Source organism: Dendropsophus ebraccatus, chromosome 6 (genome assembly GCF_027789765.1).
Source record: "Dendropsophus ebraccatus isolate aDenEbr1 chromosome 6, aDenEbr1.pat, whole genome shotgun sequence".
Lineage (NCBI taxonomy): Eukaryota > Metazoa > Chordata > Amphibia > Anura > Hylidae > Dendropsophus > Dendropsophus ebraccatus.
Genome location: NC_091459.1, coordinates 57,981,648 through 58,002,322, shown reverse-complemented (window position 1 = coordinate 58,002,322; position 20,675 = coordinate 57,981,648). Strand labels below are relative to the sequence as shown.

Sequence of the window (20,675 nt, the reverse complement as noted above, 5' to 3'; positions counted from 1 at the left end):
GTCATTCACCAGACGCAGCTTGCAGACCAACTGAAAAGGTTTTTCTTTCAACAGTCTGAAAAGCGGAAAGTCAGTCCGCTCTCCTGCACCGGCTGTGCTGCTGATCCGAGATCGTTCAATGCGATTGTTCAGCAGCTACAGTGTTATTGTTAATACATTACAAGTATAAGCAATTGTGTTTCACTGCATTGTATAGAAAACAATCTGTAAAATAATAATTGTATGTACGCACAATCATTAGTTCATTCATTCATATAAGATTTCTTCAGACTTCTCTTTCCGGAAAACCCTGTAAAAAATGTCTCCTCTAGAAAACTGTCTCTCTAGTGTCACCTATTGGAAATAGCTATCCTGTAACTTAAAGGGGTTATGCAGATAAAAAAATATATATTTAAAGGGGTACTCCAGAGGAAAGGAAATAATATTTTTAAATCAACTGGTGACAAAAAGTTATAAAGATTAGTAAATTACTTTTATTTCATAATCTCCAGTCTTCCAGGAAGTGGTGTATTCTTCCCAGTCTGACACAGTGCTCTCTGCTGCCACCTCTGTCCATGCCAGGAACTGTCCAGAGCAGGGGAGGTTTTCTGAAAGTTCCTGACATGGACAGAGGACAGAGAGCACTGTGTCAGACTGGAAAGAATACATCTCTTCCTGCATGACATACAGCAGCTGATAAATTACAAATCTATACAACCTTTCTGAAACCAGTTGATTAAAAAGAAATTTTTTACTGGAGTGCCCTATTAAGGGGATGTTCACACTGAGCAAATGTGGTGGAGTTCCACCGTGAAATCCAGCCTGCTTCAGTGTCAGAATGCTTCTCTATCAGAGGGCACATAGAGATGCCGTCTGACACTGATTCCACGGCGGAACTCCACCACATTTGCTCTGTGTGAACATACCCTAAGCCTGTGCTGGCAGGCAGAAAACCTATTTACATTGCAAAATGATTGTTCTGGCCACTGCCAACTGTGATAAAAAGATGGGTTACACCACATGCAATTTTTTTGAGGTTTTCTCTTAGAGCACAATGATAAATCTGTCCCTTTATGTTTCTTAGCATAAGATTATAGCAAAAAAGCTGCATGAATTATTTAGACAGATAATAGTTAAACGACTCCCTGCTCACAATCTAGCAGAATCTGCATTCTGTGAGGCAGAGATAAGAGGCTGTGATAGTTCTGCAGCTGGATATCCTGTAAGATGAAATCAGATACATCAATAATAGTTCATCTGTTTTAGAATGGCAGGAAGAATAAGAATGATTTTACACATACCATTTGTATATACTATGTGAGGGTATGTGCACATTAAGTCATTTTGACGTAAACTCCATTACGGAATTCTCAGCTCACACCCACCACGGTCCGCGAGCAGGAGCGAGCTGAGAATTCCGCAACAGAGTTTCCGTCAAAATTACTCAGTGTGCACATACCCTAAAGAATTGCTATATGTGTGCGGAAGACAACTGAAGAAAACCTGCTCAGGCTATGTGATGTTCAGCCAAAAAGGGTTACACTCTTTATCAACATTTGAATTTCAAAGAGATTTTTTTTTTAATCAGCTGGTGTCAGAAAGTTATATAGATTTATTTAAAAATCTCCAGTCTCTCAGTACATATTAGCTGCTGTATATCCTGCAGGAAGTGGTTTCTTTTTGTTCCAGTCTGACACAGTGCTCTCTGCTGCCACCTCTGTCCATGTCAGGAACTGTCCAGAGCAGTAGCAAATCCCAATAGAAAACTTCTCCTGCTCTGGACAGTTCCTGACATGGACAGAGGTGGCAGCAGAGAGCACTGTGTCAGCCTGAAAAGAATATACCACTTCCTGGAGGACATACAGCAGCTGATAAGTACAGGAAGAATGGAGATTTTTAAAAAGAAGTTATTTACAATTCCGTATAACAATCTGACACCAGTTGATCTGAATTTCTTTCTCCAGAGTACCCCTTTAAAATAGGTGTTCTGCATGGTTTCTATACACATACAATAAAAAAGCATCAGTAAAATATAAAACATGTGCCCAGTTTCCTTTTGGTTTTTATTTAAAGTAAATCTATCACCCACAATGATGGTGGTAAAATGCCAACAGTGATGTATAAAGTACAACAAACTGATGCCTATTATGCTTTTATACATGCTGTCCCTGGCTTCATTTTCACAAAAATTGCTGTTTTATGGCTCATATGCGTGTCAAACAGGCGTGCCCTAGGGTCCGCTGTCCCTAGGCCTGTAACTTCCCTGTGTGCCAGATGCCTGCCCTCTTGTATATTGTTTACACTGCCAAACCCTGCTAACATCCCGCTGTATCCAACTGCAGTGCAGGCAGCAATGATCACACTGGCAATAATTATATACAGCAGCGCATGTGCAGGCAGGGAGAGGAGGGACCAGCGCACAGAAGAGTGGCAGGGCACAGTGGACTCCTGGCTATGCCTACTTAAAGGAGAAGTCCAGCAAAAATTTTTATTAAAGTATTGTATTGCCCCCCAAAAGTTATACAAATCACCAATATACTCTTATTACTGGAAATGCTTATAAAGTGCTTTTTCCCTGCACTTACTACTGCATCAAGGCTTCACTTCCTGGATAAAATGGTGATGTCACGACCCGACTCCCAGAGCTGTGCAGGCTGTGGCTGCTGGAGAGGATGATAGAAGAGGGATGCTCAGTGTCCTCTCCAGCAGCCACAGCCCGCACAGCTCTGGGAGTCGGGTCGTGACATCACCATGTTATCCAGGAAGTGAAGCCTTGATGCAGTAGTAAGTGCAGGGAAAAAAGCACTTTATAAGCATTTCCTATAATAAGTGTATATTGGTGATTTGTATAACTTTTGGGGGGCAATACAATACTTTAATAAAAAATTTCGCCGGACTTCTCCTTACACTGTATCAGTGTATATATGTCAGTGTGTGTGTCTATTGTATGTGTGTCAGCCTAAGTGTGTGTATGTATGTACTGTATCTGTGTGTACATATATCAGTGTGTGTGTGTCTACTGTATGTGTGTCAGCCAAGTGTGTGTATGTATGTATCTTTGTGTCAGCAGTGTCTGTGACAGTGGTGTGTATGTGTGTGTGTGTGTGTTTGTGTATGTTGGTGTTGCCACAAGTGATTGACAGGTTTGATTCTAAAGATGTTCTACAGCAGCTTCTATTAATGTCAGGCTCTTATAAGAGAACGTATCACTAAAATAAAATGCTCCCAAGCATATATTGTTTCTTGTTGTCAAATTATTTCTCTCGTTTTTATATGGCGAACAGGTGGTTGACTATTTTGGCATCAGTTTATATAGCCCCACTGTATAAAAATTATATTTTAATTACCCTTGCAGAGTTAACTAAAAACAAGGAACATGGGGCTATTTATGTTATAGGGGATTTCAATTGTGTAGTGAACCAGGCTCTAGATAGGAAAAGACATCCAGCGAGCAGTAATCACCAGGTGACCTCCCCGCTAATGAGATTTTGTAGAAAAATGAGATGGGTGGACGTACGGCGTAAATTAAACCCTGGTAACATTGCCTTTACATGTTATAGTGCTTCATATAACACAGCATCAAGAGTTGATCTAGTATTATGTAACAGCTTTGCCTTGAAACACAAGAACGTTAAAATGGAGCCAAAGACTATCTTGCATCACACTCCTATTTTGGTAGAGATTTCAACAGAGACTCGGTACAGGTTTGTTTACCCTGAGAATAAATCTGTACTGGTTTTCTATGTTAGATATTGAGGGTATTAAGAAAGAACTAAATGCTATTTGGGCGATCAATAAAAATTCTGCTGATCTCTTGGTGGTTTGGGATGCCCTTAAAGCCTTTCTTAGAGGTATTCTTTTTAAACAGATCTGTTGAAGAAAAAAAGCAATTTGCTTAAAGGGAGAACGAGCTTGTATCTGAGGTAGACAAAGCATTAGTGCTGTACGAGCAGTTGGGAACTCAAACGCAATGGTCACTATTGCAGCAGGCACAAAAGAACTACGAAATTTATGTTAAAGAGAAAGCCCAGCACAAGACTCTTTCGGGGACAGACAAGGTTTGTCGCTGGGGGAAAGCCTAATAAAATCTTAGCGAATATATTTAAAGAACAGCAGAGTAAACAGGAGATACTGGCGATTAGAGGAAGTAAGGGCCAGCTGGTTCAGGACAGGATGGAGATAGAACGAGAATTTTTGAATTTTTTTACGGATCTCTATAGCTCAGAGAGCAGGATTGAGGTGGGAGAGATTGATGCTTTCTTGAGGAGTGTCCATCTCTCCCCCCTTACAGAGGAGAAAAGGAATTTATTAGAGGAGGATATAACTCTTCAAGAGCAGGAGGATGCTTTGAGATCTTGTAAGGGGAACTCTGCACCGGTGGGGATGGCTTACCCTTTCAGGTCTATAGGTTGCTCTTGGGTGTTGTCCTGCCGATGCTGCTAGAGGTTCTAAATGAATTCTGCCAGAGGGGGAAGTTACCACTATTTATGAGGGAAGCTCAAATAATTTTGATAAGGTAGAAAGATAAAGATTCTACTGACATGGGGGGCAACCAGCCCATATCTTTATTAAATACAGACGTAAAATTGTTAGCAAAAGTAATTACCAGGCGGTTAGCTGAAGTGATAACAGATATAGTGGGTCCGTAGCAAGGAGGCTTTCCTGCTCCATCCTGTCCTTGGACGCCACTAAAGCATTTGACAGGGTGGAGTAGGATTTTCTTTAGGAAGTTTTGGCTAAGGTAGGACTAGGTAGGCAGTTTGTGGGTGGGATAAGAACGCTGTATAATTCCCTGCTGGCTAGACTTTTGATTAATGATGCTCCCTCACAGTTGTTTCTTCTTAGTAGGGGGACCCGATAAGGTTGTCCACTTACCCCTCTCTTATTTGCTTTGTATGTTGAGCCTCTGGCAACGTGGGTATGGCAAGACCCAGAGATAAAGGGATTTGGGGTTAGAGGTCAATCTAATAATATTCTGATGTATGCGGATGATATTTTAATGTTTGTATTGGAACCTGAGAGAGCTATCCCCAAAATAATAGAAATGTTAGATCAGTGTTTCTTAACTCTAGTCCTCAAGACCCACCAACAGGTCATGTTTTGAGGATTTCACAGGTGAAATAATTATAGTCAGTGCACTAGTAACCGCCCCAGCTGTTCATTGTATGGGATATCCGTAAAACATGACCTGTTGGTGGTCTTGAGGACTGGATTTGAAAAACACTGTGTTAGATGTATGTGGGACTATGCCAGGATTGGCAATTAATTGGAGGAAATCTTGTTTATTACCTATAGATCAGGAAATTACACATCCTATGGGGGATTTGCGCATTTCGAAATGTTCAGACTATTTGGGTATTAGAACTACAGCGAGAGGAGAAAATTTTGGAGCAATGAACTTAAACCCACTATTATTTAGCCTGAAAAAACGAATTGCTATCTGGAAGAAACTGCCACTATCTATGGCCGATAGGGTGGCAATAATTAGCATGGTGGTTCTTCCTCAGATGTTCTTCATGTTTAGTGCCTCTCCTGTTTGGATTGGAGTTGCATTAAGCGATTTGAAGTGCTATTAGGATTAATCTAGGGAAGGGAAAGAGTCTGTCTTGAATATAGTATCCTTAGTGCACATAGAGATAAGAGGGGATATTCGCTCCCTAACGTGAGAACGTTTTTTGGCAACACAATTATCATGTATGATGAAGGGTCATACTATAGACCTTTACAAACACTTGATAATTATATTTTTATCACCTCAAATATATTTGAGTTACTTGAATCCAGCAGATTGAGAGAGAGTAATAACGGGTAATGCTGTAGATAATACGATATGTCAACTCATGGACCAAGTTTGGACCGGGGTAAAAAAGAGATGTAAGGTTACTCAGTCCACACTCCACTCTGGGACAACGTTTATATTCCTGAATTTAGAAAGATATGTAATAAACAGAAAAAAAATTTGACATAATGATCACTGTCAGAGATGTAATAGAGGAAGGTAGACTTAATACACATTATGGACATGTACAGAGCTTCAGAGGTTTTGGTGCGAGGTACTCAAAATATTAGAATACAAGACTGAAAATAAGTTGTTTTTCTCTCCATATATATTGCGGTTCTGGGGGAACCCCGAACCTGCCAAATGTGTTTGACGCTGGTTTTGTTATTAAGTGTTTATTTTTTGCCAGACTGACATTTCTTAGAAATTGGCTTTCCCTTGGCTCACCGTCAATACAGGAATGGTGTAACATTGTTTAAAGGTGATAAAGGCGGAAGCAATGTTTCATCTTTATTGGCACAAGTGGTAGTGATCTTATAAAGTTTTTTCTTTTTTCTCCCTTGGCACTCGGGGGGCGGGTGCGGAGGGATTATGTGCAATATTAAAGTATACTATGTTTAGTAACTGAAATTCACATTAGTTGGAATAAATCACTTAAATTAATATGTTGATATTGGAAATAAATGTGAATTTATAAATGTAATGCTGTGTTTACACGGAACGATAATTCGCCCGATCGTACGATTAATGATGTCAGAGTAACAATTTTTTTTTAGAACGATCAGCGTTTAGACGGTACGATATATCGTACGGAAAATTTGTTTTGCGATCGTTTTGAGATCGCACATAGGAAAAATCGATGAACGACTGTTTACACGGAACAATATGCGAATTTTTTGTGAACGACCATTTTAGAACATGTTGTAAGATCAAAATGACCGATTTCTCGTTTGATCGTTCGCAGCGTTTACACGTACGATTATCGTTCGAATTCAATCGTTATCGTGCAAATTCGCACGATAATCGGTCTGTGTAAACGCAGCATAAATTATTGTAATCTGATGGATCGTTTGATACTTGTATTGTATTGTGTTGGATTTGTATTGAGGATGATTTTGTATTGGAAATGTAAAATAAATATAATATATATATATATATATATATATATATATATATATATATAAAACGGCATGTGGATGTGGCCCAAATGGGTGTGTGTGTCAGTGATGTATCTGTATATATGTTTCTGTCAGTGGTGTGTGTGTGTGTATGTATGTATGTATGAATGTTTGTGTGTATGTATTTGTGTGTGTACATGTGTGTCAGGGTGCGTCTTTGGGAGTTGGTCCCCACCATAGGCAGCTACCCTGTGTGATATTCGTGTATGTAAGCCACCTCTGTGTGATACTAGTTTATCTAAGCCATGCTATGTAATACTAGAGTATCTAAGTTATGCATTGTGATGCCAGTGCAGATAACCAGTGTTAAAGTCAGATTTTTTTGCACAATACTCATGCATAAAACACTGCAAAGGTGGCCATTTTTGAGCACATTTAGATGAGCATAGTTTCATATATGCTTGTGTGTGGGAGGAGTGTGGTGGTGTGGTGTGCTTTAGGGGGCCCAGGCACATTTTATGCTGGGCCCTATGCAGTCTGTGTCCACCCCTGACAGAGGGAGAACATAATTGTAGCTTTCGCCTTATTTGTTACTTTACCTGTCACATAACAAAGAAATACCGTACAATACAAAATGCTACAAGCCACAAAGTATGAACATGTTATGTCTTTAAAAAACAGTATTCCACTGAAATTAATCTACCACCCAGCTTTCTGCACACCCAGAATGCCTTTTGAATCTGCATTTCTAATAGCATAAGATGGACCAACAAAGGTGTGCATGTCATTGAAGGTCTGAAAGAGCTGGGTGACACACAGGTTTCCCAATATTTGCAAGGAGAACTGATATATATAAGGGAAAAAAATAACATAAAAATGTAAAAAAGGCATCTGGTAACCAATGTATAAGAGTTCTAAAACCTATTGCCCTCGGTGGGCCCTTATGTGTTAGGGCATCTATATCCAAGATAGAAAAAAGGATAGTCTCATCCACAGTTTAGAGGAGTCTTTAAGTACTTCCATCATTCATGACTTACTGAGCACTTTCCTTTGTATCTATCAGCATCCTTGTTTTTGTACATAAAGCACATTTAGCCCATACTTCATCTATACATATCCCATCCTATTTCCATCCTGTAATATATGTTAGGCAATCATTAGTAACTAGAGCAAAGGATAATTCTTACCTTCTCGGCCGTCGTATTGAGAGAAAGCAAAGAGATTTAGAACAGGACAAGTTTTTTTTCTTACAGTGGAAACAACTACGTCATGGCCTTTCCTTCCTGCACAGTCAGTGCGACCCTGGGAGACCTAATTAGCTCCTCTAGTAATGAAGTCACAGCAAGCGAGGAGTCTTATCACATGGGCGAGCCTTCCTGTCCATACATACAACAAAGAGGGCAAGATCCAGCTCTGGTCAGTGTCAATCTTTCCTCTAGAACGATTCTTCCATACAAATCGAATGTGAAAACCAAACCACAAGTAGCTGAGGAGTAGCTGTATTATGGTTATTCTATGGTTACACTGCATCAGATCTACATTGTGACTTTATCAGAAGCTGTACACCATAGGAATATGGGAGGTACAGGCTTATTAGAAACGCTAACGTGGCTGTTAATTGTCCCATGTAAACGTGACAATGATCAGCTGAGGAGAAGGAAATCGCCCGATCCTCGGCTGATCACATTTTTCGGGCAGACTTTTCTTGTGTAAACAGATGTGCAGCTAACAGCAAAGGGAAACCGACAGCGCGGACATGCATAGATCTGTGCTGTCTGTTTCCAGATCACACATGCAGTACATACTTACCCTCAGCGCTGCTGTGTGATCTGGCATCCTGCCCTCTGGCCACCGTCAGTATCTTCAGGCCACCGCCTCCTCCAGAATGACTGACAGCCAGAGGAGGCCAGACAGCAGGATGGGACAGCTAGACAGCGGTATGCCGAATCACACAGCAGTGCTGATGAGAAGTGCATACTGCTGTGTTATCTGGTAAATTACTGTCTCTGTGCTGTCAGTTTAAATGGCTGCTTGATTGTTGTGCTGTCAAAAGGCACTGCAAACAAGCACTGCTCTTACTGATCTGTGCTCATTTGTGTCCTTGTGCGACCGCATACATGCTCACTGACCACTGGTCTTATTGCAGAGGGTGCAGTAGAGAAGCCATGCGCAAATTGTCATAGTTTGTTATTGTTTTGTTATACTTTTCAAATTTGTTAATAGTAGATTGGTGCTTGGTGAAGAAATGGTGCACATGGCTGAGGAGTGTATCCCAAAAAATCCTGCAAAAAGATAAAGAGGCCTAGCATTATGGTAATGCAGCATACATAGGAACACATTTTGACCAGTCCCTATCATTTGTCAACCATGGTGTCTACAAGACAACAACACATTTTAAAGAGGAACTAACCTGCTGATAGCCCCCTATTAGGCATGGCGTGGAGAAAGATGGTATTTCTCTTGCCTTCCTCCTCTGTGCCATTCCTGTGCTGTTAGCAGTGTAATTGTCGGTCAGGAGCGCCCCACCACCACAGAACCGAGCCGGCCCACTCCTTCTAATCATAATCAATGAAGCGGGTAGACCTGGATCAGTGCTCTGGGGGCAGGGCAGTGCTCCTAACGGTGCTCTGGACCGAGCATTACACTGCTAACAGCAAAAGAACGGCGCCGAGGAGAAGGTAAGAGATATAGCAATAGGGGGCTATCAGCAGGTTATATTCCCCTTTAGCCCCTTGCCTCTGCAGCCTGTTTTGGCCTTAAAGGGGTAGTGCGGTGGTAAACAATTATTCACAGAATAACACACATTACAAAGTTATACAACTTTGTAATGTATGTTATGTCTGTGAATGGCCCCCTTCCCCGTGTCCCACCACCCCCACCTGTGTACCCGGAAGTGTGGTGCGCTATACATACCTGTCACGTGCCGACTTGTCTCCGATCTTCAGTCAGCGATGTCGTCTTTGGACGGCCGGGCCGAATCCCTCCGTCGGTCCTGAGTGCCGGCCGCCCCCTTCAGCGTCATCAGATGCTCAGCCGCGATTGGCTGAGCACAGTTTGGCTCAGCCAATCGCGGCTGAGCACAGTTATAATTGGCTGAGCAGTTAGCCGATGACGCGGCAGAGGGCGTCCGGCACTCAGGACGGACGGAGGGATTCGGCCGAAGACGACATAGCTGACTGAAGATCGGAGACGAGTCGGCACGTGACAGGTATGTATAGCGCACCACACTTCCGGGTACACGGGTGGGGGTGGTGGGACACGGGGAAGGGGGCCATTCACAGACATAACATACATTACAAAGTTGTATAACTTTGTAATGTGTGTTATTCTGTGAATAATTGTTTACCGCCACACGACCCGTTTAATGCCCAGGGCCTATTTTTCAAATCTAACTTATGTAGTGATAACTCTGCAATACTTTTAACTATCATGGTTATTCTGAGATTGTTTTTTCGTGAAATATTCCTCTTTATGTTTGTGGTATACTTTGGTTGATACACTCAGAAGGTTTTTTGGGAAAAAAACACATTTGCGCAAAAAATGTACATTTCTTTATATTCAAAATTCTCTTTTCCTAAGAAAGATAGGCATGCCACATAAACCTATTATTACTGCAACATCTACAACATATCTACTTTATGGTGACGTCATTTGGTGAACTTCCTTTTGCTTGCTAGGGCCTCGAAATTTTGCAGTGATTTTTCAAATTTTCATTTTATTAGGGACCAGTCCAGTTTTGAAGTGGATTTGTGGGGCCTGTATGTTAGTTATCCCCGAAAATCCCTCCACTGTAAAAACTGCACCCCTCAAAGTATTCAAAGTACCGTTTTATAAGTTTATTAACCCTTTAGGTGTTTTGCTGAAATTTAAGCAGGGGAAATTTAAAAATAAAAAATATAAAAAAAAATTAAAAATACCCGTCACAGATAACCCTGACTTTCAACCAGGTATGTCCCGGACCTTTTTGGGCGTGCCTAGGGACACCCCTCTCCGCTTTCATCACGTGGTCAAACGGGGAGCACTGCTACCCTTATCCGACATTCTCCCCTCCACACCCCCCTTGCCCAGACACCTGTTTGAGTATGTTCAACTACAGCATTTTTACACAACCACCTCACGTGCTCACGCTCTCCATAATGCACTGTTGGACTTTGAGAAGTTGTGCGTGATGCCTTCCTGTCCCCCACATGCCATTTCCCTCTCTTATCACATGTTGCTCTCCTCTTGATTGGTCCACCTGCCCTCCTTTTGCTCGGCATGGGAGACAGAGCTGGGGAAAACTTTTACGCCACAACAATGGTCAAAGGCCTTTTATCTTTCTCACAAAGCCACTATGGCATGTAAGACACAGGAGACCAGTTATAAAATCTTATCCCGTTGGTACCAGGTTTCAGCTGCCCTTCATAACTGGTACCCCTTGGTCCCTGATACTTGCTGGCGTTGTGGGGGCATGGGAGGCACCATGACACACATTTGGTGGGGATGCCCCAAATTGCGGACATTTTGGCCCAGTCTTGCGCCTCATTAAGGAAATTACCGGCATCACTATCCCTAATACCCCTGAAGCGGCACTACTTTTCATGTTCCCCACAGCCCAGTCGCGCTTCAAAAAATCTCTGGCGCGCCATCTGCTCCAAGCTGCAAAGTCAGTCCTCCCCCGGAAATGGAAATCCGTCGACCCTCCGACCATTGAATGGTTTGCTGAGATAGCCCAGACACATCACATGGAGGACCTCATTGCTATTACCCCGGCGGCGGTGAAGAGGTACACGGCCATGTGGGGTCAATGGCTCGCGTTCCTAGACTCTGATTCCTATAGAACCGCCACAGCCTGAAACCGCTCTCTTGTATCTAGACGCCTGGAGGGTGTTTCCCCCCTTCTCTCGCCACCAGGGACAGCCGCTCTCTTGTGATCCTCTTGTTGTCTTGTCCTATCTTGTCCGGTTTGTTGCCTTCTTACTTCTGCAGTGCAGTTCACATATAATAGTATATCGTTCTTTGTAATGACTTACGCTGAGATCGACCAGGATACTGATTCCGCTTTTCTGGTTAAGTTATGGATGTTGATATTTCTACTGTTCTTTGTTACAGTTCATGATTACGACTGCATTCTGTGCATTCACACCATTCCTTGTATTTACCCCTTCCCCCCAGAGGGACTTGCCGTCCAGAGTTCCCATTTGTATTGTATATTTTCTTTTTCTGTCTTTGAAAATGAAAACCTTAAATTTAAAAAAAATAAAAAATACCACTCACTATTTATTCCCCCTATTCCAATGTTTCTAGAAACCCTGACACAAACCCTGACACAACCACAGGTCGCAGACATGACGGAGAACTGGGGAATTTGGGGGCCTTTTTTTTTAGCCATTATACCATGTCACAGAGGCCTTGTGGTGCCAAAATATTTGTGTAAGACAAGTTGATGTTTCCATCGGTACCATTCTGGGGGACATATGACACCCTCATCATTTTGTATGAATTTTTCATGAGGTGGTACGAATAAAAAACACAATTTAGGAGCTGTTTTCCACTATTTTTTGGTACGCCGTTTACTATAAGTTACATATGACATGTTATCGTTATTTTTGGTTTTATTAATTTTATTTATTTATGTATGTATGTATTTGTTTGTGTGTGTTTCAACTTTTGCAGGTACTTATATAATACATTACAGCATATGATCTGTGCTGTAATGTATTATAGAGTGAATGAGCTGTCAGAACACTGTCAGCTCATTCAAACAATCAGACCCCTGCCGCAGTGCATATAATCGATAGCAGCCCAGATGGAAACTCCGGATAAGAAAAACTTGTTTTCTATTAAAAGTACATTAAAAGTTAAATATATGTGTCTATACAATGTATTACCGTATCTGTACAGTTCTGCCACACTGGTAGCTGATAGAAATCCAGGAAGTGAGAAAAATGGCCCCTGTGCAAATCCACATTGTCTCACGCTCCCTCTGCTTTCCCACCTTAGGAGACAAATCTTCCATGTCTCTTTCTCACATTGTGTATGTTTGCTGAGATCAGGCTGATGATGCAGATAGGGGGCAGGGCGTGATGTCGCAGGAGGCTTGGCTGGATCCTGAAAGCTTCACCATCTCTGACTGGCCAAAAGCAGGTGCTACACAGAAGTGTGCAGTGAAATTAGGGCTGTGTTCGCAAATGTTGGAGTGTCATTGCAGTACTGCAGCGTATTCACAAAAATGATGCAGTAACACAAGTAAATGATGCCAAACAGCAGAGAGGATCAGAGCCTTATTGTGGGGCTCAACTTTAAAGATAACAGATGCTTGATCACAGGGGCGTAACTAGAAATGGCTGGGCCCCACAGCAAATTTTCCAATAGGCCCCCTCCCGGCTACTGGGGAAGAAATGGACGCATGTTTTCGGCCACATGCATTGTTTTTTCTATGTGGTTTTTAACTGCTTACATGATCTGCATATTGTCTGTAGCGATTCTTATCACAGGATTGGTAGGCAACAGCTTCAGACAATGCACATTTAAAGCATACAGCCATACCGCCATACTGTACCAGATATAACATTACTATACGAGACCTGATACCACCATACTGTGAATACCACCGCCATACGAGACCTGATACCACCATACTGTGACTACCTGCCTAACCACCAGCATGCTATTGCACATACTCTATCTCCTATCTATCTATCTACAGCCTGCTAATGCATATATATGCATCCAGTCTGGCACTGCATGTGTGTGTATACATATATATGCAGCTTGGGGCACCGCACTGCACTGCATATATATATATATATATATGCAGTGCCAGACTGGATGCATGGATGCATATACATGCATTAGCAGGCTGGAGACAGATAGATATAGTATATCACATGCAGTAGCAGGCTGGTGGGTAGGCAGGCAGTTACAGTATGGGGGTGTTATATATATATATAATCTCCAGCCTGGCACTACTATGAATAAACTGTTTTTTAGTCCTACAGGAGCTGCAGTCAGAAGGCAGCTTTCTATATAGACAGTGTGGGACTACAACTCCCAGTGTGGTCTGTCTGTGCCTTTGATTGGAGGGACAGAAGACAGACCACATTGGAAGCTGTAGTCCTATAATGTCACAGCTCCTGTAGAAATAAAACATACACACACACATCTTATCAGTGACTGTGCACTTACAGGAGGTCCCGGCAGGAGAGAGCTAGAGGTCAGAGGTCATCCAACCTTACAGGATGCGTGCAGGCAGCTGACAGGCCGGACTCTCTCTCTCTCTCTCTCTCTCTCCCCCCGTACTTCGTGATGCCGCCCCCTGCAGGTCAGTGTTATCCCTGCAGTTCTACAAAGATCGTTCTCCCCTGGTTAGCTAGTGTCCTGCACAGCTAACCAGGGTACATAACACAGGCCTTGATGTGCCGGGCCCCGTAGCAGCAGCTACTGCTGCTATGGCGGTAGTTCCACCACTGCTTGATCATAATATGTGCGTGGAAATAAAAAAAAAAAAATTCAAAAAGTTCTTTACTTTATTCCAATATCAGCGTTACAGGTAGAGAATACAGCGTGCTGTGTGGTGTCACAGATAGAGAATACAGTGTGCTGTGTGGTGTTACAGGTAGAGAATACAGTGTGCTGTGTGGTGTTACAGGAATGGCCGTATTTGCCACTAGGCACCCGTGGTTCGGTGCCTAGTGCGGCGCCCTGTGGGTGCGGGGCCCCCGCAGGACACTTTAAAAAAAAAAACATTTTGGTGTTAACCCCCTCCGCCGCTGAAGTCTGCGGCTGGGGGGGGGGGTTGGGGTGATGGGTCAGCCGGGAGTCAAGGGGTGCAGCTGGGCAGGTCCCCCCCCCAATGCAGGGCCGAGGTGAGCTTCCGGCACAGACAGCCTGTCAAAGCCAACAGGGCGGAAGCTCACAACCAAAGCCCTGCTCGGCATCAGCGCAATGACGTCACATCACATCAAAGCAGGGGAGAAGTCCAGGACCGCGGGGCTGCGGTTGTGAGCTTTCGGCCTTTTCGGCTGTGACAGGCTGTCTGTGCCGGAAGCTCATGCCGGCCCTGCATTGGGGGGGACCTGCCCAGCCTGCCTCTGCCGCCTGGCTGTTCCCCCTGTCTCCCGACCGCTCCCCCCCCCCCCCGCTTCTCCATCTTCCCCCCCCCCGGCTGATCCGCCTGCCTGTCACCTCAGCTGCCCCCCAATCTTCTCCCCCTGCCACCCCCAAATCTTCTCCCCCTGCCACCCCAGCTTTCCCCCCGGCCCCTGCCACCCCTAGCTGCTCCCCTCCCCATCGCCCCAGCTGTTCCCCGTCACCCCAGCTGCTCCCCCTGTCCCCCGGCTGCTCCCCCTGTCACCCTAGCTGCTCCCCCTGTCCCCTGGCTGCTCCCCCTGTCGCACCAGCTGCTCCTCCTGTCGCCCCAGCTGCTCCCCCTGTCGCCCTAGCTGCTCCCCCAGTCACCCCAGCTGCTCTCCCTGTCACTCTAGCTGCTCCCCCTGTCACTGTAGCTGCTCCCCTGTCGCCCCAGCTGCTCCTCTCCCCCTGTAGCCCCAGCTGCTCCCCCTGTCCCCCGACCGCTCCCTCTTCCCCCCTGCTTTTCCATCTGCCCCCCGGCTGATCCACCTCCCTGTCACCTCAGCTGCCCCCCAATCTTCTCCCCCTGCCACCCCAGCGGCCCCAAATCTTCTCTCCCTGCACTTCTTGCTGCTCCCCCTGCCACCCGTAGCTGCTCCCCTCCCTGTCGCCCCAGCTGTTCCCCCTGTCCCCCGGCTGCCCCCCTCCCCTTCGCCTCAGCTGCTCCCCCTGTTGCCCTAGCTGGTCCCCCTGTCGCCCCAGCTGCTCCCCTCTCCCTGTTGCCCCAGCTGCTCCTCCTGTCGCCCCAGCTGTTCCCTGTCCCCCGACGCCCCCCTCCCCCTGTAGCCCCAGCTGCTCCCCATCACCCTAGCTGCTCCCCGTCTCCCTAGCTGCTGCCCCTGTTGCCCTAGCTGCTCCCCCTGTCGCCCCAGCTGCTCCCACTGTCGCCCCAGCTGATCCCTTTGCCCCCGACCGCTCCCTCTTCCCCCCTGCTTCTCCATCTGCCCCCGGCTGATCCCCCTGCCCCCCATCTTCTCCCCCTGCCTGTCACCACAGCTGCCCCCCCCCATCTTCACCCCCTCCCACCCCAGCTGACCCCATCTGCTCCCCCTGCCACCCTAGCTGCCCCACCATCTTCTCCCCCTGCCCTCCCATCTGCTTCCCTTGCCATCCCCAGCTGCTTCCCCTGCCACCCCCAGCTGCTCCCCCTGCCACCTCTAGCTGCTGCTCCTCCCCGTCGCCCCAACTGCTCCCCCTCCCCGTCACCCCAGCTGCTTCCCCTGTCTGTCACAACAGCTGATCCCCCTGCCACCCCCAGCTGCCTCCCTTCCCCAGTCACCCCCAGCTGCTCCCCCTGTCCCTGCCACCTCCAGCTGCATCCCTTCCCCAGTCACCCCTAGCTGCCCGCCTGCAGACGAGTGGTTGGAGAAGTCTTCATGATGGCTGCGCCAGATGGAAAAAAAAGCAAAAAGTGAGCGACGGCAATTTGAGAAGACGTCACATGTGAGTCATTAGTAACTGCACTGTAATCACTTCTATAGTGTGCAGAGCCTGTGTACCATTGGGGTCTAAATGGGTCAGTGTATTTGTTTGCGGTAGTGTATTGACATAGCCCCACGTTTACTACAGTACACTACCGCAAACTTTTAAACTAGAACCCAACTACAACACCTGCAGGCACTACGACTCCCTGCATATGCTGAGGCCTGCAGACTGTCAGTACATGCTGGGAGTTGTAGTGCCTGAAGCTGTTGTAGTTGGGTCCTAGGTGCATTATACACTGGATGCTTTGTGGCATATAAGAATACATAGTGCTGTTAGGGATAGAACAAAAACATCTACTGCTATCCCCTATTAGTGCTGTTCTGGGGTCACTTCCCTACACTGAGCCCCCACAGATCTACGTATTTTGATCTCCCACAAAGCATCCAGTGTAAAGGACCCAACTACAACAGCTGCAGGCACTACAACTACCAGCATGTACTGACAGTCTGCAGCCCTCAGGATATGCTGGGAGTTGTAGTACAGTGTAGACAGATGTATTGCTGGACCTTCAGGGCTGATGGTTGTCACCCACAGATTGCAGCCACCAGGAGCCTCTGCACACACTGATTTATTTCTCCCCCTGTCCTCTCAGAGACTACAACTCCCAGGATACCCTGAGAGCTGTATACATGGAAAATGCACCTCAGCATGCAAAGTGTCTATGGCAGCATGAACTCTAAATACAGGCCTGGTTACAGGTAGAGAATACAGTGTGCTGTGTGGTGTTACAGGTAGAGAATACAGCATGCTGTGTGGTGTTACAGGTAGAGAATACAGCATGCTGTGTGGTGTTACAGGTAGAGAATACAGCATGCTGTGTGTTGTTACCGGTAGAGAATACAGCGTGCTGTGTGGTGTTACAGGTAGAGAATACAGCGTGCTGTGTGGTGTTACAGGTAGAGAATACAGCATGCTGTGTGGTGTTACAGGTAGAGAATACAGCCTGCTGTGTGGTGTTACAGGTAGAGAATACAGCATGCTGTGTGGTGTTACAGGTAGAGAATACAGTGTGCTGTTTGGTGTTACAGGTAGAGAATACAGTGTGCTATGTGGTGTTACAGGTAGAGAACACAGCATGCTGTGTGGTGTTACAGGCAGAGAACACAGCGTGCTGTGTGGTGTTACAGGTAGAGAATACAGCGTGCTGTGTGGTGTTACAGGTAGAGAATACAGCATGCTGTGTGGTGTTACAGGCAGAGAACACAGCGTGCTGTGTGGTGTTACAGGTAGAGAATACAGCGTGCCGTGTGGTGTTACAGGTAGAGAATACAGCGTGCTGTGTGTGGGTGGGACCACAATGAAATCAAATTACTGCATATAATTCAGTACACAATGAAACTTCAATGTGTGAACACAGCCTAGATGTTCTGCAACAGATTTAGGCGGGGAATAGGCAGGGTGGGGGACTGTGATGAACAGCTGAGGGAAAACATTGCATTCTGGAACCTGTAGTACTATGTACAACTGATAAACCAGGAAGTGCAGAAACACAAAACAGAACAAAATCCCCCAAAACAAATGATTTTTTAGTAGTTTCAAAACTGGAATAGATAGGTTAGTAATGCTTTATGCTTCTGCAGAAGTTTAATTTTTCTTTTACCTCTACCTGGAGTTCCCCTTTAAGCAGCGTCTTGGTTGCCATGGTAACAAGACAGACGCCTACCACCACCCGACTGCCGTTAGGCACAGCGGGGGGAGGCAGCTAAGGGCAAAGGGTTAAATATGTTGCTGAGCGTGGGAGCTACCTCCGAATTTTTGGAAGGCATGGTGACTATGCATATCCCTAGAAAAAGGGTTAGTATAGAGAACTGGTAAAAAAAATTTTTTCAAAAACAATACAGTGCCAAGAAGATTCAAACCCATTTTTTTTTTTTATACGTGATGCTGGGTGGGGAAAGAGTCCACGACAGGGCTTCCCCATACGTAGCTTCCTTGGAATACAGGACGTGCAAATAAGCTCTAAGATGCCTATCCCCACAGGTCTTTATGTAGATTAGTGATGGTGTGCTATACATCATGTGATCAATAGCTGCGGATACAACCCAGATAGAAAGTAGGTCACATGATTTCAGCTTGCCTTGTTCACTTTCTGCCCTTTTCTTGCTTTAATAATTCAGTAGTTTCTGCAATGCTCAGGAGATAAAATAACAGTGTTTTTCACCTGTAAGCATGAATATCTGCATGGTCAATTTAAAAAAACAAAACAAAACAAAAAACAGTAAATTATAAATTGGTTATTGTGAAATTTGCAGATTACATCTCTCTTACATAATATGTTTTTTTTTTAATCAGATAATTTTTATTAAGTTTTTAACACATACCAAATTTTCAAAAAAAACAACAAAAAAAAACAAAAACAAAAGAAAACAGTCAAAGGACAAGGGACAGAGACACCATTGAGAGTGGACAAAAGCAACAATGGATGAATACAAAATCCTGTACCCGCACAAGTCAAAGCATATACATATACACTCTAATTACATCTTATTGTATGCAGGGGGGGGGGGGGGGGGAGAAAAGGTACGCAAAAAAAAAAAAAAACCCTTAGAATACATAGTAACAAGCGTAACATGGCCATGTAGATAGGTAAAGTAATACTCTGCAATTCGTCAATGGGCCAGGAGAAAGACCCTGTGGATACGGGTACAACTAGAAGGGTACACAGGTTTTTCTCATGAATGCTGGGGCTCAACTAGTGTCTATTTAGTACCTGATTCAACATGTTTTGAACCGGATTCCTACAGCACTCCCACAGAATTCTCGTTGGTAGACCTGGAGTATCTATACAATGTCCCCAAATTTTTTCAAACTTGTTTGGACATTTGCGTTTAATGTACACTCCCCTTTCCAATCTCATCAGGGCATTTACTTTAGCAGTAAATTCTGGTACAGTGGGTGGGTCAGCCTGAATCCACCTGGAGGCAATAGTTTTGCGGGCTTGATAAAGCAATCTCTGAATGGCAGTGGCATCACAGATCCGGAAGCGCCAGAACCCTCAACAAACAGACTTTAGGGTCTATTGGCAGGCCAAAGTGGTATATTTTAGTAACTATGTCAAGTACTCCTTTCCAGAAACTTTTCAGCTCTCGACAGCCCCACATAATATGTAGCAAGGAGGCGTTGTCTGAGCTGCAACGTGGGCATTCGGCCGAAGGCCATGCTCCAACTTTATGAAGGAAAACGGGTGTTTTATACACTCTGTGTATGAAAAACAGCTGTGATAACCGTTGAGATTCGCTTAATGAAACTATAGTAGCTAATTCTAGGATATCATTCCAGGTGTCATCAGTCAGAGCTCCCACATCCGCCTCCCATTTATCTCTGATGGATAATGGGAACCCAGCCAGATATTCATGAAAGAGTTGGGTGTATAACATGGAAATAAGCCCTCTAGTAGAGTCCCCTTTGGTAATATAACTGAGTGCCACATGTGAGTTTGTAGTTAGTGGAGCCTGTCTGGTCTGAGCCTGAAAAGCATGGCGCAGTTGTAGGTACTGGTAGAATCGGGAATGTGGTAGATCAAAGGAAATGCGTAAACAGTCAAATGTTGCGATGGCCCCATCCTGCAAGATCTGTTGCAGGAATAGCACGCCCCTGGACTCCCACAGAGAGAACCCCTCAAGTCTAAAAAATTCTGGTAAGAGCGGGTTGTGCCATAACGGTGTGAAATTGGTGAAACCAGTGAGGCCCAGTAAGGACTTTAACTAAGCCCACACTTTAACCATCAGGGATAGCGTTGGGATCGTTCTACCTTTCCACTTAGTTTCCCCCGTTTCCAAGAGCATTATCGGCAATCTGTGCCCACTAAGCCAGGTAACCAGTCTGCCTGTTTGTCCCATCTGGTCTGAGTTACCCCACCCCCTAAAGTGCTGGAGTTGAGAGGCCAGAAAATAAATATAGGGATTTGGGAGAGCTAATCCACCAGCATTTTTATGTCTTTGAAGAGTTTCTAGCTTGATGCGTGGGTTGCCTTTACGCCAGACCAGGTCACGAAATATACCCTGTATCTTATTAAAAGGGCGCAAAGGCAACCATACCGGTGAATTGTGTATAATATACAGTACCTGGGGCATTAGAATAATTTTTAGTAGATGGCCGCGCCCTACAACTGACAGCGGCAATCTACAACAGGAGTCTACCTTTGTTATGAATTTGGCTAATAGGGGGAGGAGATTTTTGTTAACAAAACCCTCAACTCGCGG

The 20,675-nt window shown here is 44.9% G+C and overlaps 1 protein-coding gene across 1 annotated transcript in view; it reads right to left on the bottom strand.

Annotated features, from left to right (window-relative positions):
- Window positions 1-8,121, bottom strand: part of SYTL3 (synaptotagmin like 3) — a 52,461-nt gene extending 44,340 nt beyond the window's left edge. The window contains exon 1 of the mRNA XM_069973759.1: window positions 8,064-8,121. The gene's annotated coding sequence lies outside the window, so the exon portion shown is untranslated. The remainder of the gene's footprint in view (window positions 1-8,063) is intronic.
- Between the last annotated feature and the right edge of the window lie 12,554 nt (window positions 8,122-20,675).